The sequence below is a fragment of the Dioscorea cayenensis genome, chromosome 14, assembly GCF_009730915.1.
Source record: "Dioscorea cayenensis subsp. rotundata cultivar TDr96_F1 chromosome 14, TDr96_F1_v2_PseudoChromosome.rev07_lg8_w22 25.fasta, whole genome shotgun sequence".
Lineage (NCBI taxonomy): Eukaryota > Viridiplantae > Streptophyta > Magnoliopsida > Dioscoreales > Dioscoreaceae > Dioscorea > Dioscorea cayenensis.
In genome coordinates, this window is record NC_052484.1 from 5,125,774 (window position 1) to 5,143,261 (window position 17,488).

At 32.0% G+C, this 17,488-nt stretch overlaps 1 pseudogene; it reads right to left on the reverse strand.

Moving 5' to 3' along the window:
- Positions 1-6,389: 6,389 nt before the first annotated feature.
- Positions 6,390-10,922, reverse strand: LOC120276053 (annotated as a pseudogene).
- Between the last annotated feature and the right edge of the window lie 6,566 nt (positions 10,923-17,488).

Sequence of the window (17,488 nt, forward strand, 5' to 3'; positions counted from 1 at the left end):
GGGCCCATCGATTGATAGTTTCCTCTATTTTGAATACGGAGAGCGTGAGTACCTTAGCTTACGAAGTTTAGTCATACGGTCACGTCAGATCGACAGACCGCTGTCCAGCCGAAATGTGCCGCAGCAGTCGGCCCACACACGATCTTGCTCCCTGGTCATCCAACCACACACGCACACCTTCTTTGTGTCGCACACGAGGGCTCTTCATGGCATCTGCCTTGCGTCAAACGAGTAGTCGATTATGGCCTTTCATCAATTAGAAGAATGAGTGTCTTGGAGACTATCATATCTCTGCCCCCAGACATGGCCGACCAGTTATTTCACGGGCCAGCATACCAGCTGTTTTCTAATCAGAAACTATCTCAGGAGAACCTTAAAAAGGTGAAAGACTCATGTCACGCCACTTTCTCGAAACCACTTGTGACAAGAATTGGCCCACCCACTCATATCGCGGATCTCCTAGATACCTCAACCAGAAGGCAACAAATTTAGCTATTATTGTACATACAAAGTGAAAATAATACCCATTAATTCAACCATGTCATACTAAATTCAAGAAGGTCTATGATAGTCTCAAGGCAACCATTCTTCTTAGTGAAGCAAATGTATAATCGCCTTTCTCGATTTTGGCTGGCAGAATAGATGCCATAAGAGAGCCCTCACAGGTAACTACAAAAGAAGAGTTACTATGCATGTAGTTTGGATGATAAATGTAAAGAACAAAGATCATGTGCTCGACTTTATAACACATTTCGAGTCGGATTATTATCACAACACAACGGTCAAGATTGTCATACGACTAAAACTTCATGGCTAAAGGTTGCCATATAAAATAAACTTTATTCAAAAGAAATGGGGAAAAAACTATCCAATCATTTAGGAACACATCACATGCATCGAAAGGCGTTAAAACTCGTGATTAAACAAATCATTTGCTACAAATGTCCATCACAAACATCCTATATTGTGTAAGAAGTTATGCAACTATTAAGTTTTAGCAATTAAACTATGAATGTGAACAATAACATTTCAGCAGTACATAAATAGTAAAGCCCCGAATAGTCAGTATGCTAAGGCTATAGATAAGCAATGCAGCAGCAGGGACTAGTTTGACACACAATATACAAATTATATAGCACAACATTAACCAGTATTCAACTATAAGCACACTTAAAACATTGATATAGATTGTAACAAAGTAGGCTTTTTACTTTGTCATGCTTTATATATCAATGTCACGCTTATGTAAGACTCAGTAATAAAGTAAGGTACAATTAAACCATGATTCGTGATAAGAAATTCAACAAGGAAAATACAACAACTACATGAGTACACTATAAATAATAGATGATGAGTGTTTGAATACACACACACAAGTTCAAAACATATCAAAACGTCCACATCTCTTGAATAAGCATTTGCACTCTCATGTGAAAACCATTTTCATATTTATAAATGACAAAAGAACGACCACACGAGCAAAAAGTTTCGCAACCCAATCTTGGCCATGATATGCAAACAAAACTAGGAAATTTTTATTTCAACGTCTTTAGAATTTCACAACAACAACAACGTACTATTTTCCATAACCAAACATGACAAAAAGTATAATTTTGTGAACAATGGGTTTCAGCAAACCATTTCCAAGTAAATACCAATAGTATCGAAAAGAGAACAATGAGTATACTTTTGAAATACATCGCACATATCTTGGAAGTATAATGAAATTCATCAAAACAAACGAGGTTTTCTGCAATAAATTAAAAACTCAATCCATACTTATGGTCATTCTAGCATCATCTCTTAAACAATTTTATCACACATCACCAAAATATAAGAGCATGTTCAAGAATAGTTTAAGCATAATCCTCAAGTCTTCCATGAAAAGCCTCGAAATCGCTACCTTTTAGTTACATTCCTCCTCAAATTTATAACATTTCTCAATTTGTTAAAGAGACATTCACAAAAGATCCTCAATAATACAAAAATCATTACCAACCTCAATTGCTGCTTAAGAAGTCGACTCACCCATAAACAAATGTTTGCTAATCAAACAAATTTACATTTTATCAAAAAACCACATTGAGCATGCAATATATTTAAGTCATTACATGTACTTATGCGGCATGGCAAATTCAAAAATCTGTTAAAAGCTGAGTAGTTTTGGGGGCTTGTAGGATATTACACGAGTTCATCAAGAGGATCTTTGAATGTACTCCTCCGCTCCTTTTATCTCGTCGAATAACCGAATCTCACATACCAAGAAAGTTGATTATTTCATATAATTTAATAAAAATTAGTTATTTTTCAAAATTACCCCTAATTTATATCTTCACATTTCTCTCTCATATTAAATTTCAAGAAGAGAATTGAAATTGAGTGTTAGGGTAATTTTGGGGATATGCTTTGGGATGTTTAAAAATGACAGATAAAAAAGAACATGGGTTTATGACAGATAAAAAAAACATGGGTTTATGACATGGGTTTAAAAGGAATAGAGGGAGTAATAGAGAAATCAATAAAACATCTAATCAATTGAAGAGTATACTTGTCAATAATGCACCTGTATTAGCTCTACATGATTTCATTGAAGAGCTCATAATAAAATAGATACTAGTGATCAAGGGGTTGGTGTTGTTTTATCATGCTTGGGAAACCTATTGCATTATGAGTATGACAAAGATCTATCACCCATTTAAGAGAAATAAATGATGGCAATAGCTCTGGTAGTGCAGTAAATGGACGCCCTATGTGTTGTAGACGCTTTTAAGGTCAAAACAAAAGGCATAAGATTTGAAATTGTTAATGCAACAAAAATCACACCAATCGCTCATCAAAAAGGTGATTAAAAATTGATGGAATATGATTTATAAGTCAAATAAAAAGGTATAAAAAACATTGCGGCTGATGCATTGTCCTGGGAATTTAAATATTATGGCAATTTTAGCAGTGTATTCTCAAGAAGATTCATGATAGTTGGAAGAAGGATAAGGAGATATCCAATTTAAAATGAATAATTGCGCATAAATTCCTCATTATAAGCCCTCACTATACCTGGAGCCAAAATCATCTTAAAAAAAGGGGGAGGATTGTAGTAGGAGATGAACCTGAAAAGAAACAACTCTTATTGAGATAATTTCATTCTAATTCAGAGGTAGGACATTCAAGGGTTGAAGTTACCAAGAAAAAAATAAGTAGCTATTTTTATGGGGGAGGTTTGAAGGAAGCAATTAGCAAATTTGTGAGAGAATGTGAAATTTGTAGGTGTAAAATAGAAAACACATTGCTACCAGGGTACTTTAGCAACTGCCTTTACATTGAGGAATCTGGGAGGAGATTAACATGGATTTTATAGATGGGTTGCCAATTTCACAAGGGAAAAGTATAATTTTGGTTGCGGTAGATAGGATAAGCAACTATGCTCATTTTATAGCACTCTCACACCCTTATATAGTGTTATTTGTAGCTCAGTTATTCATGGATCACATATACCAATTGCATGGTTTGCTAAAGTCCATTATAAGTGACAAAGGTCCACTATTTGTGAACAATTTTTGGGGTGAATTTTTTACAGTGTAGAGAGTTAGGTGCTTAGAACAATATTTAACTCTATGAATGGGAAGATACCTAAAGATTGGGTAAAATGGTTATCACTAGTTGAATGGTGGTATAAGGCCATCTTCCATTCTACAATTAAAGCAAGCCCATATAAGGCAAGGGACCATCTGTGCACATCCCCTACAAAATTTGAAGCTCAAAGTTTGATATTTTGGATAAAAGTCATGAAATCTCTTAAAGAGAATTTGTCTCGAGCCATAAATATAATGAAGCATATGGCAGATAAAGGAATAATGCACAAAGAATTCTAGATTGGAGACTTGGTTTTTATCAAATTACAGCTTTATAGATAACACTCTGTTGTTGCAAGAGAAAATCATTAAGTTATTAGCTAAATATTTTGGTCCGCATAAGGTGGAAGGCAGACTAAGTAAGGCATTTTATCAAATTAAATTACCAACTAAAGCTAAAATACACAATTTTTTTTTTTATGTATTAGACTTGAAAAAAAAAGTTGGCAGCCCAATTGTGTCTCCTATACTTCCTTCTTTTGCACATTCTGCAAGTGTAGCAAATTAAATTACCAACTAAAGCTAAAATACACAATTTTTTTTTATGTATTAGAGCTGAAAAAAAAGTTGGCAGCCCAATTGTGTCTCCTATACTTCCTTCTTTTGCACATTCTGCAAATGTAGCAATTCAGGAACTTGTTCCCATTTTAGAACACCAATTGCTTAAAAGATTTAAAAAGCATTTATTGTTTAAGCGCAGGTTCAATGGTCGAATACTCCAAAAGAAGAGGCAACCGGGAACATTATGAAGAGTTGCAAAAAATTACCCCTCATTTTTGCTTGTTAAATCCTTGAGGACAAGGATGTGTAGAAGGGGAGGGATTGATATAATTCAAATGCCTGAAATGACCAAATACCCCTTCAGCTGGTATCTTTCACATAGATATTACATAAGGGACTAGTGATTTAATCAACATTATAAATTTGAATATTTACATTTTTTTTACAAAAAATCTTGACATATGTATTGCCTTATATATTCCACATAAAAATGTTATATATTTATTTTATGCAACTTTAGGATAAAAAAAGTAAATTAATTTTTATTATGCTTTTTTGGGAAACGTAGAAAAAAAACCCTAATAGCTTTCGAGGAATAGAGGACTTTTTTCCAATTCTATGATGTGTGATTTTTTATATTTACAAAAAAAAAAGAAAAACCATCAACGGTGTTAACTTTTTTATTTTTGGCAGGGACAAAATTATTCGTTCATGTAAAAAGCCGCACATAGCATTAAAATAAATGATTTTTCAACATGATTTTGTTTGATTTTTGGAATTTAAATTTTTTTATTGAAATTGGGGAGGGGAAGCCCCCATCTCACCCCCACACAAGGGGACCCACCCCTCCCTAACTTCCTTTTTTTCTTCTTAAAAGTAAATTCTAAGTAACATCGTCATTTTATTTAACTCACATAAGTAAAATCGTCATCTTATTTAAAAATAGACTTATATGACAACAATTTTTATTAACAGGCTAGGCTTATATGGTGCATGTGAGTTTGAGTAAATTCTACGCAACCAAAATTAAACATAACCTCCGTTAAAATTTTGTCAAAGTCAAAAGTGTATGACTAAAATTGACCCATCCCAAGTCCATTTTAGGGTGTCAACCAAGTTGGTCAATATCTAGTTTAACTCAAGGTTTTCAAAACCTAACTGAGCTTTGACTTGGAAAAGATCAAGCGTTCGGAGTCAATTATTTTATAAAAATATCATCTTTTAATTATACTTGATAATAAAAATCAAATATCGAAGTATAAAAAAAAATTAAAAGTATAACTTTTATATGAACAAGTATATGAGAAATGATATTTTTATGTAAAAAATTTGTTAATTAATTTGAAAAATATTTTTTTAAAGATTAATATATTAAAATTTACCAAGTTATAACCATGATTATTTTAATATAATCAATACTAATTTTACAAAAAAATAATATGATTAGTTTCTAAAATTCAAATATTAAAAGAGAGAAATTTAAGACAAATTTGGAAGCTTTTTTTTTAATATTGCTTTTTTTTAATTAATTACCAAAATAGGTATTTTTATAATTATTTACCAAAATAGTCGTCTTTCGTTATTTAATATTAAATTTTAGTTATTTTTTAAAAAGTTGTGGGTTCCACTAGTTTTTTAATATTAAAATTTTATTTTTTAAAAACTACAGGTTCCACTAGTTTTAATTTTTTTTTAAACCGCCGGCGGATCCTAGTTGTTTTTAAATTAAAAAATAATTTTACATTGACGCCTTATAATTTTATAAAATTTTTTATAACTAGTTTTATTCATACTCCTACTCTCTTATTTCTAACTATATTTTTAATTTATATATTTTTTAAAATACAAAGGACAAATATTTGTACAAATTATGATATTTAACCCCCTTATAAGGTGCACTTGCCCCCTTTGTAAAAAAAAAAACATTTAAACATATAGTAGACATAATAATAATTTCTTCTTAATTAAAGGGTGCAAATAGATGATTGTGTAATTAGAGGAATTGAGGAAACAATTAGGTGGTATTTAACTACTTAAAAATTCAAGTTATGGTAAGAATTATAGTCCCAGAATAGGATGGTGGGAAGGTGTAAAAAAACTCAATAGGTCACCACAACATGCTCTTCTTGAGATTGGACCAAACATTTATTATATTTAATATGAACTGTAAAAGCATAAAGTTCAAATTTGGGTCCGAGTCCGTTAAAACCCGGTTTTTTTCTAATTGAATCGGACCGGTTCAAGCATCCTGTCCGGGCTTCAAAACCATGGCTCAATCAGGTCTGGTCCAGTCCTGACACTCACAGCAAAACCACAATTTGATACAATTCACATACCAACAATGAGCTTTTATATAGTTTAAAAGCCGATTATGGACTAACACATCCATTAGAAAGAGACACCAATCTAACATGCCAGCAATTTATTGAGTAGCAGAGGAGCAAGACTGGATAGATACAAGCTTGTAACAACACTCTTCGGACATGGCTGATAAATGAAGAGGGGGATGTGGTGTTGTTCAAGTATTACTTTGGTGTGTTTGTAATTGAATTGTCTAGAGCCGCAATCAAACCATCTACATCCTCAATGCCAACAGAGATTTGAACAAGGTCTTTAGTCAAGCCCTTGGCCACCAGCCCTTTGGGAGTAATGCTCACGTCAGCCATTAAGTATGGAAGGCTAATATGCGAGTCCACACCTCCTGAAATACGAAATGAGTTATGCGTTGTTACAATCTGAAAATTACACCCCCAAGAGAAGAAACAAATGACGTCAAGAAGCATACTAGTGCCAGATTCTTTGCTAAGGAATATAAACCTACTTTGATGATTCACAAACTCAGTAATAACACTAGATAATATATTATTTATTCCAAGTTAAGTAAACACTTCAATAATTACCAAGACTGGCGGTGATGCTAAAGCACTCTGTGTTCTCAACTATGTGCTTCGAGGGAGCATATGATCCAGTAAAAAAACTTAGTATAGAACCAGCACCTGTTGGCTGTCAGTTTTGGAGAAAGAATGGAATCAGTATTTTCCCCAGTTCTTGTCATTGATTTAGTTTCAGATACCTGAGAGACGTGTAATTCATGCCCCGGGTGAGAAGGAAGTCTAGGATAGTTCACTTTCTTCACCCTTGGGTGGGATGATAAGAACTCAGCTATTTTTTGTGCATTTGCCTGTTGGCAAAAGAAGATTCTTATCATCAATGGAAACAACTTAACCAGATAACAACCGTCATTAACAGAGAATAATAGAAATCTATCACTCAGAAGTTAAAATACGGGAGTCAAAAAATTTCTTCATCAATCATGAAAGGAGCATGTTATGTAATGAGTATAAATTTGGAGGTGAGCAGCTTTACAATAAGAAGCCCAAACTATTTAACTTTAGCTGCAAGAATCCTTTCCTTTCCACACTCTTCTATCAAAAGCCAAAAGACTATATCAAAAACTAAAAGACTAGATAAACAAAAACGAGACATGTCTTTTAGAAAAGCTTTTGCTTAACACTTTTTAGGTCTACCTCGTCCTATACAACACTCCACTTGAAACTTTTCACCCCTCATGGGGGCATCTACCAGCCATCTAAAGATATGTCACTATCTCAATCGATTCCCTCTTGCTAGCAATATGTAGCATTACTAGATCCATTTTTAATGAATTTAAAAGTAACAGATCAAACACAAACTAATAAATACTAGGGTAATATGCCGTTCCCGTGGACAATATGCATTTCTCCAAAGAATCAAATGGACAGATTTTTACAAATTTTATTATATTCTTAAGCTATGTGAACAGACATCTCACATGATAAACCAGCATGATTATGTCTTCATAGATTTTATACTAAGGAAAAAGGAAACATAAAGTCTTTAGCCTTAAAAATGTAAAAGGATGGAGAAATCAGTGCAGGTGCGGCACTAATTAAGCTGCAGAAACAATAATAATGGAGTAAAAGTGGTTACAAGCACCTGTTGCTTTTCTACACGCAAAGCCATGGTCCTAATACCTTGTAAGCCGAGCCTACAATCGAATGATGCTAACCTAGAGCCTCTCTTATTTTGTAGAAATGCTATTTATTCTGCCAAACTAGAAATAAAACAGTTATTTAGATTCATTTCCATGCTTTAATTCCACACTAATTAGCAGAATAATAGTAATAAAAAGATTGCTGACCTTTTTCCTTCTATTGCAAGAAATCCTGGCATACCATCACCGTGGCAAGTTATAAATTTAATAGCTGAGGTCATGACAATGTCTACAAGGAGATAAGACAACATAATGTCTTACACTTTAATAGAGGCAAACAACTTTCTAAATCCTAAATGATTTTACAGGTTCATGCACATATCTGCTCCAAGCTTCAAAGGCTGACACAGAACTGGAGTCAAAATATTGTTATCCACCAATACGAGAGCACCATGTGAGTGCGCCATTGCTGATATTTTCTACAAAAGCTTTCAATAGTTAACACTTAAAAAAGTTTCCACACAAATCAATCAAATTACAAGATCTATAAATAAAAAGGCTTTTCTTAACAAAAGTAATTGTTGAAAATATTTACGTAGAATTCAGCAAATACAACTTAGTTTTAAAAAAATATGGACTAAATAGTCTCATGTCAACATACTTGCATTTTATATTTAGGAAATTCTTGTGCTTCATTACCATTAATAATGGTTCTTAAATCACAGACTCTAGAAATAAAAAATTACAGATCCACTTCTTTACCCTTATGTCCACAATCATTTAGCAGCACATCACATGTCCAATGAAAAGCTTCTGAAAATCTGACAATAGCCAATTAATAAGAAAAATCTTCACACTTTTAGATAATTCAGCTTTATCTCCCCACAAATCAATAATTACAACACTGGTAAGCCTCTTCCATCACAAAAATATTAATGAATGAAGAGCCAACATACATATCTTTATGCTGCATTTTTGCAGCATGAAATGCTTTAAAATTATCCACATGCTTCACCAATAAATAAAGGAGAACTAAAATCACACCAGGTGAAAGGCCTCAACTGAAATGAGAATATGATTGTTAATCTACAGTGGAAAACACAATCATACGAACATATGCTTCATCGTCTGGATTTGAACACATTAATAATTCAAACTCATTTCCTCTCAGTTACAAATGACAAAGCTGATTCCTTGGCAAGAAATGGCTCAGATGCAACACTAGCAAATTCATAGAAATGCAATCATCACTGCGAAATTAGGGTTACCAGCTTGACAGTGTAGTACAACGGAGTATGAATGGGATGATAGGGATCATAATCATTAAAATAATTGGCCAAAATCATGGCAGCGCTCAGCTCCCTCTCCTTCAAATCTGCCAAGTTTTTTAAAAACCAACACCAATAAATCCCAGAGCTGCATGCAAACATAAACAAATTCAGAAAACCAAACCAGATTCCATGGATGGCTCTTCCGATCCACTTTCATTCACATTGGAAGAACTCGTTAAATCATTTTCCTTTGCTCTAACACACACAAGATCTAAATGTTCCAAAGCCAGAGCGTTCCTATTCCTCCAAAGGCTCAACCTATGGTTGCCATTTAAGAATATTCTCTTGAACCCCTGTATCATAATCAAATGAAATTTCAACCGATTGAGAGAAAACAAATGCAAAACCGGTAAAAGGAATCCATTTCCTTACAAAAGAGGGATGGGGTCTGGGATCAGAGGGGATGAGACAAGAGAGAAGAAGGGATTGGGCTGAGTTGGCCATGGAGGAGCTGAGCCGCAACCAGGGTTTCCAATGGAGAATTCAGTCCCTTTCCCTCTCAATGGACAAATTGGAGCAAGAGTTGCTTGATTTATACAGCTAGCTTTCCCTCTGTTAATATTGAAAATGTTGCATTGTTATAAAACTATAATATAGGAAGACAAACAATAGTATAAAACTATATAATATAGCAAAACAGATATAGAACAAAAATAAAGTAGTGGAAGTTCTCTTTCTTGTTCTTATTATTTTCATTCTTTTGGTACATATATATATATATATATATATATATATATATATATATATATAACATTTAAATTAGAAACTGAATAAACTTTGGCAAATGAAATGCCAAGAGTCAAGAGGAGTTGAGAGAAACATAATGGACATTCATTTTTAATGTTTCATCACACTCCCCTTGAATGTCCATTATATAGGAATTGCCTCGTTAAAACCTTACTAGAAAAAAAACCCAATTGGAAAAAATCGTAGTGAAGGAAAAATAGTACAACTTTCCTGATATACGCTTCATCTGCTGCCTCATTAACCTTGACAAAAAAACCCAGTGGGACAAAACCATGATGAAAGAAAAAGAGTACAGTGCGTATATGACTCCCCTTAAAGAGAACATTATTGAAGATCCCTGAGGTGACGCATCCCAATCTTGTGAACAAGCTTTTCAAAAGTTGATGTGGGTAATGCCTTAGTGAATGAATCTGCAGGATTTTCACTGCATTGTATTTTTTGAATATGGATATCACCATTTTTCTCAAGATCATGTGTGAAAAATAACTTCGGTGATATATGTTTTGTTCTATCGCCTTTGATGTATCCTCCTTTCAATTGAGCTATATAAGCTGCATTGTCTTCATATAATATTATTGGACTGTCCTTCTGGGACAACAAACCACAATTTTCTTGAATATGGTGTGTCATTGATCTTAACCAAACACATTCATGACTTGCTTCATGAATTGCAAGTATTTCTGTATGATTTGAAGAAGTAGCAGCTATAGTTTGTTTCATAGAACACCATGATATGGCCATTCCCCCATGTGTAAACACATAACCAGTTTGTGATCGGGCTTTGTGCGGGTCAGATAAATACCCCACATTTGCATATCCAACAATTGCCCTTTTGATTCATGTATATAAAATAATCCCATATCAATTATTCCTCGAAGATAACGTAGTATATGTTTAATACCATTCCAATGTCTCCGTGTTGGTTCAGAACATATCTTGATAATAAATTTATAGCAAAGCTATATCTGGCCGAGTACAATTAGCAAGATACATCAAGGCACCAATTGCACTAAGATATGGTACTTCAGTACTAAGTAATTCTTCATTATCTTCCTAAGGTCGAAAAGGGTCTTTATGAATATCAAGGGATCGAACAACCATAGGGCTTGCTAATGGATATGCTTTATCCATATTTATCCATATTAAATCGTTGTAAAACCATTTTTGTCTATGTCGATTGGTGGATAAAACCACCACTCTCTAAGTGCTTGAACTGCAGTCTGAGATAAATTTTGTTCTCCCAAAGACCTTTCATTTCAAATTATTTCTTTAAATAATTAATGGTATTTGGTGCTCTTCAGGAGTTCCAATTATATTTAAATCATCAACATATACCCAAATTATCACGTATCCCTTTTCGGATTTTTTGATGAACACACATGGGCAAATAAGGTCATTCTTATACCCTTCTTTAAATATTCACCAAGGCGATGATACCACATACACCCAGATTGTTATAAATCATACAAATATCTTTGTAATTTAATTGAATACATGTCCCGGGAATTCGAATTATATGCTTCAGGCATCTTAAGTCCTTCTGGGACTTTCATATATATATATATATATTATTATCTAATTGGCCATATAAGCAAGTAGTAACAACATCCATTAATTGCATATGTAATTTTTCATGTACTGCAAGACTAATTAGATAATGAAACGTGATTGTATCTATTACAGGGGAGTACGTTTATTCATAGTCAAAACCAGGTCTTTGCGAAAACCCTTGTGCAATGAGCCTTGCTTTATATCTAACAATTTCATTTTTCTCATTTTGTTTTCGCATAAATACCCATTTGTAACCAACTGGTTTAACATCTGCAGGTGTTTTAGTTATGGATCCAAAAACTCCTCGTTTTGTGAGATAGTTTAATTCTGCATGTATTACATTTTTCCATTTTGGTCAATCATTTCTTTTTCGGCATTCCTCAATAGATTTAGGCTCATAATCCTTATCTTTCAAAAGATCAATTGCCATATTATATGCAAAGATATTGTCAACAATTGTTTCATTTTTGTCTCATTTTTTCCCCATTTGAGACATAATTTATGGAAATTTTTTGATTTTCCTCTTCAATTTCAGGATCTTGAACTTCTTCTGGAAGTTTTCTATTATTTATTTCAATGTTTATTTTATCTGAATTTTCTTTATGATCTTTTGTTTTCCTTTTCTTTCAAAAATTTTTATCTTTTGAACCAGCTGGTCTTCCACACTTCATGCGTACTTTAGATTCATTTGTTATAACAGGTCCTTCTGGGACATTAATTCTAATAAGGGCATTTTTTGCAGGTACATGTGATGTTGTTATTCTTTTTGGATTAGAGAATGCATCAGGTAGTTGATTTGCAACTCGTTGTAAATGAATTATTCGTTGAACTTCCAGTTCACATTGTTTTGTGCAAGGATCAAAATGATTTAAACTCTGAGCATTCCATGTAATTTCTTTTTTCAATATTTTCATCTTTCCATTTTCTCCCCCTAATGTTGGAAAAACTGTCTCATCAAAATGACAGTCAATAAATCTAGCTGTGAAAACATTCCCTATCAATGGCTCAAGATATTTAATAATAGAAGGAGATTCATATCCAATATATATTCCTAATCTCCTCTGAGGTCCCATTTTAGTTCTTTGTGGTGGAGCAATTGAGACGTATACTCCACACCCAAAAACTCTCAAATGAGATATATTTGGTTCTTGCCCAGAAACCAATTGAATGGGGGAGAATTTTTTATAACTTGTCGGTCTTATGCGCACAAGTGATGCGGCATGTAAAATTGCATGTCCCCAAGCATAGATCGGAAGCTTTGTTTTCATTAATAACGGCCTAGCAATCAATTGGAGCCGCTTAATAAATGATTCTGCCAAGCCATTTTATGTATGAACATGAGCAACAGGATGTTCAACTTTTCCAATGGACATGCAATAGTCATCAAATGCTTGAGATGTAAATTCACCAGCATTATCAAGCCTTATTGTTTTAATTGCATGATCAGGGAAATGTGCTCGTAATCCAATAATTTGAGCCAACAACCTCGAAAAGTGCCAGGTTTCGAGTTGATAATAGGCAAACATGTGACCATCTCGTTGATGTGTCAATTAAAACCATAAAATATTTAAATGGCCCACATGGCGGATGAATTGGTCCACATATATCACCATGAATTCTCTCTAAAAACATAGGAGATTCAGTTCCAATTTTATTTGTGGATGGCTTGATAATAAATTTGCCTTGAGAGCATGCTGGACATTAAAATTCATTTGATTGAAGAATCTTCAAGTTCTTTAATGGATGTCCATATGAGTTTTCAAGTACTTTTCGCATCATTATTGATCCAGGATGACCTAACCGATCATGCCATAGAATAAATTCATTTGAGTTAGTCAACTTATGGTTTACTATAGCAATTGCCTCAATTGTTCGAATATATATATATATAATAAAGGCCAGATGAGAATGCGGCCAGTTTCTCCAATACATGCTTATTACCTGAAGTAACAACAATAATGTATAAATATTCAGTATTTCCCATATTTGACGTCTCTATGTGATACCCATTGAAGCGTATATCTTTAAAACTTAATAAGTTTCAGTGGGACTTTGGAGAATATAATGCATTAGTTATAATAAATTTTGTTTCTCTAGGAAACAATATATTTGCTCTTCCGGAGCCTTCAATCAAATTTATATTGCCCGATATTGTATTGACATTGGTTTTACCCGTTATTAAATGGGAAAAATATTTTTTGCTTTTAAATATTGAGTGTGTTGTTGAACTATCAACAATGCATACATCCTCATCTTTGATGTCCAATCTAACCATGGATTTGGTAGTATCCATATATTCTTCAAAAAGTAAATAAGTATTATAATAGGTAAGAACAAGATCAAACATGCATAAATTAATTAAAACAAAACGCATAGGGAAAAAAACAATAATGGCGTCAATTCAGCTGCCACCATTAAACTGAGAATCTTCAAGAAAATCAGCAACATCTAAATGTGACGACATACACACAAGAGGTCTATTATTGAAGTCATCATTTTGGTATATAAAATTTGTCTCGACATATTTCTCTTTTATTGATGCTTGATAGAGATCGACAAGGTGCTTTGGTGTACGACAGTTACGCGACTGGTGCCATTGTACACCACATCGATAACATATATTTTCTGATTTGTTACTTGATCCTTTTTTGCCTTTAAACAATTTTTCTTCATAATTTGTCCACTTCTGGTGGTAAGATGCATCTTTATTATCATCATGATTTTTTTGATATTTATTCCAACCACGTCATCTTCCATGACCACGGCCACGACCACATCCATGGGTTCGACCACGTCCTCATTTGGAGTTTTCATATGTCATCGTATTCACTTCAGGGAATGGAGCAGAGCCAGTAGGACAAGATTCATGATTTTTCATTAGTAGTTAATTGTTTTGTTCAGCCACAAGCAAACATGAAATCAAATCAGAATATTTTGTAAACCCTTTCTTTCGATATTGCTACTGCAGGAGCATATTCGAGGCATGAAAAGTAGAGAATGTTTTCTCTAGCATATCAGAATCAACAATCCTCTCTCCGCATAATTTTAATTGAGAACTGATTCGAAATATGGTTGAATTATATTCACTTACTATTTTGAAATCTTGTAATCGAAAATGCATCCAATCATAACGAGCTTTCAGTAAAATTACCATCTTCTGGTGGTTATACCTTTCCTCCAAATTTTTCCACAATTCAAGTGGATCTTTCACAGTTAAATATTCAAATTTTAAATCCTCGTGCAAATGATGTCGGAGGAAAATCATTGCTTTTGCGCGGTTTTGTAAGGATTCTTGATTACCATCCTTGATGGTTTCTCCAAGTCCATTAGCATTCAAATGTATTTCAGCATTAAGTACCCATGAAAAATAATTTTTTTCAGATATGTTAAGGGCAACAAAATCAAGTTTTGCAAGATACATGACCAAAAAATGTTTGTGTACTTACGTGCAAAGGATTTGCTGAGAAATTGGATTAGTCAGAGCTTGGTTAAAGCTTCGTGCTGATAACGTGTTATAAAATTATAATATAGCAAGACAAACAATGTTATAAAACTATATGATATAGCAAGACAAATATAGAGCAAAGATAAAGTAGTGGAAGTTTTCTTTCTCGTTCTTATTATTTTCATTCTTTTGGTACACACATATATATAGCATTTAAATTAGAAACTGAATAAACTTTGGCAAATGAAATGCCAAGAGTCAAGAGGAGTTGAAAGAAACATAATGGACATTCATTTTTAATGTTTCATAACAGATATTTGCAACTTAATATTGATTAATGTTTATTATGTATTATAATGAGATTGTTAATGTTTATGTAAGGTTGATTGATTATTATTTTAATATTAAAAATGTTTGAAAGGTTATTGATAAGTAGGAGAATGTAAGGGTAATTTTGTTATTATGATAAAAAATTCTCAACAATATATTCTCCCAACTAATAAGGGTTTGTTTGATTAATGTTTTTAAAACAAAATATTTAAAATATAATGTGTTTTTTTAAATAAAAACAAAAAAATATTTTTAAAAATAAAAAACTTTAAATGTTTTTCAAAATTTTTGTTTTTAGAAACTAGGATAGAAGAGGAGAACAAATTTTAAAATTTTGAGTTTTATTAATTTTTAAATTTATAAAAATATAAACAATTATTGTATGTTTTCTAAAATAATGAGATGTTGCATTATTCAAAGTTGGTCAATGAGTCATGTTATTTAGAGAATGGGAGAATACTCTCATAGCTCAGATTATTATGTGTATAACTTGTCAAAACCATCTGATGAAATTGCAACCCAAATGATAAGAAATCGTGATCATATTACAAACTGGATGAGGCTACATTATAACAATTCTGAATATTGAACTTGTGTTTGAAGTTTTGAACTAGTTGTATAGATGCTATTGAACATTAAACATATGTAATACAATGTCATTTTGAATTCTAATTATATTTATTTTAAGTTCATTTTTCTACAAAATATATTATTATATTAATTCATTAAAATTATTTAATTATTAAATTAGTGGGAAAACATGCCACAATATTAATTACATAAAACAACTTAATCAAACAAATTTTTATATATTTTTTTAAAACCTACTTTTAAAAATTTTTTTCCAAATGTTTTTTTTAATTTGTTTTTAAAATACCTTCATTCAAATAAGTTTTATTTTTATTTTTTTAATTCAAAAACTTATTCTAAAAATTAATTTTGTAAAACTATTCTAAAAACATAAAAACAAAAATAGAATATTTATGCAGGATTATGCAGAAAGTTCTATTTATAGAATATTTATGTCATTAGTATATTCCGTAAAACTTTGTTTAATACTTTCTCCTAAAGAAAAATGTTTGTGAAATTGAAGGTGAGTTAAAATATGCAAAAATTTAAGATGGATCGCATAAAATTATTCTGTACAAGTTAACCACTGTTAGTGTAGTATTCTCAACATTGTGTTATTGCTTTTTTATGTTAAAAATAATGTTCTATTGTTTAATATTTATGTGGTTAATGAGATTGGTGATGTGGATGGTGTTATATAGATAAGGGTCTAAATGAGCTGAGCTTATCAGAGCCGAGCTTGGCCGTGTTCAGGCTTGGCTCGCCATTAATTTAACCGAGTTCGAGCCTACATCGAGCTTCATAAATAGTAAAGCCCTCAAATTCAACTCATTTGCTTGATAATAATCTTAATTTTAAGGCCTTATTTTTAGATTTTTTTAATAATAATTTTAAAAACTTAAAATTTTGAAACTCTCACAATAATTATCGTAATACAAAAATATTTTTAATTTAATATTTAGCCAATGTTATATAATCATAACTAAGTTTTAAAATTTAAAATAACACAATAAGATATTAAATATTTTTATTTTGATACTTAATCAATTTCATATTTTCTCTAACAAACTTTTCAAAATTCTATTTTGATCTTATTTACCTTTCCATGCATTTATTTCTCCAAAATTAATATAATATTTATTTTTTTAATTATAAATAAGAGTTTTTGTAGTTTTTATAATGGTAAATTTAACTTTTATGAGTTTTGCTCACAAATTTTAAATATATCTCTTTATCACAAGTTTAATAACGGAAAAGGACAAACAAACATGTATTAATTAAAATAAAATATAAATAAAATTTAATTTTTAGTAAATAAACTAGAGTGTTCATTCTAAAATTCTGCTTTAGGCCTCAAGTTAAATTAAGCCGCCCCTGTAAATACTTTACATAAATGAGATTGTTGATGATA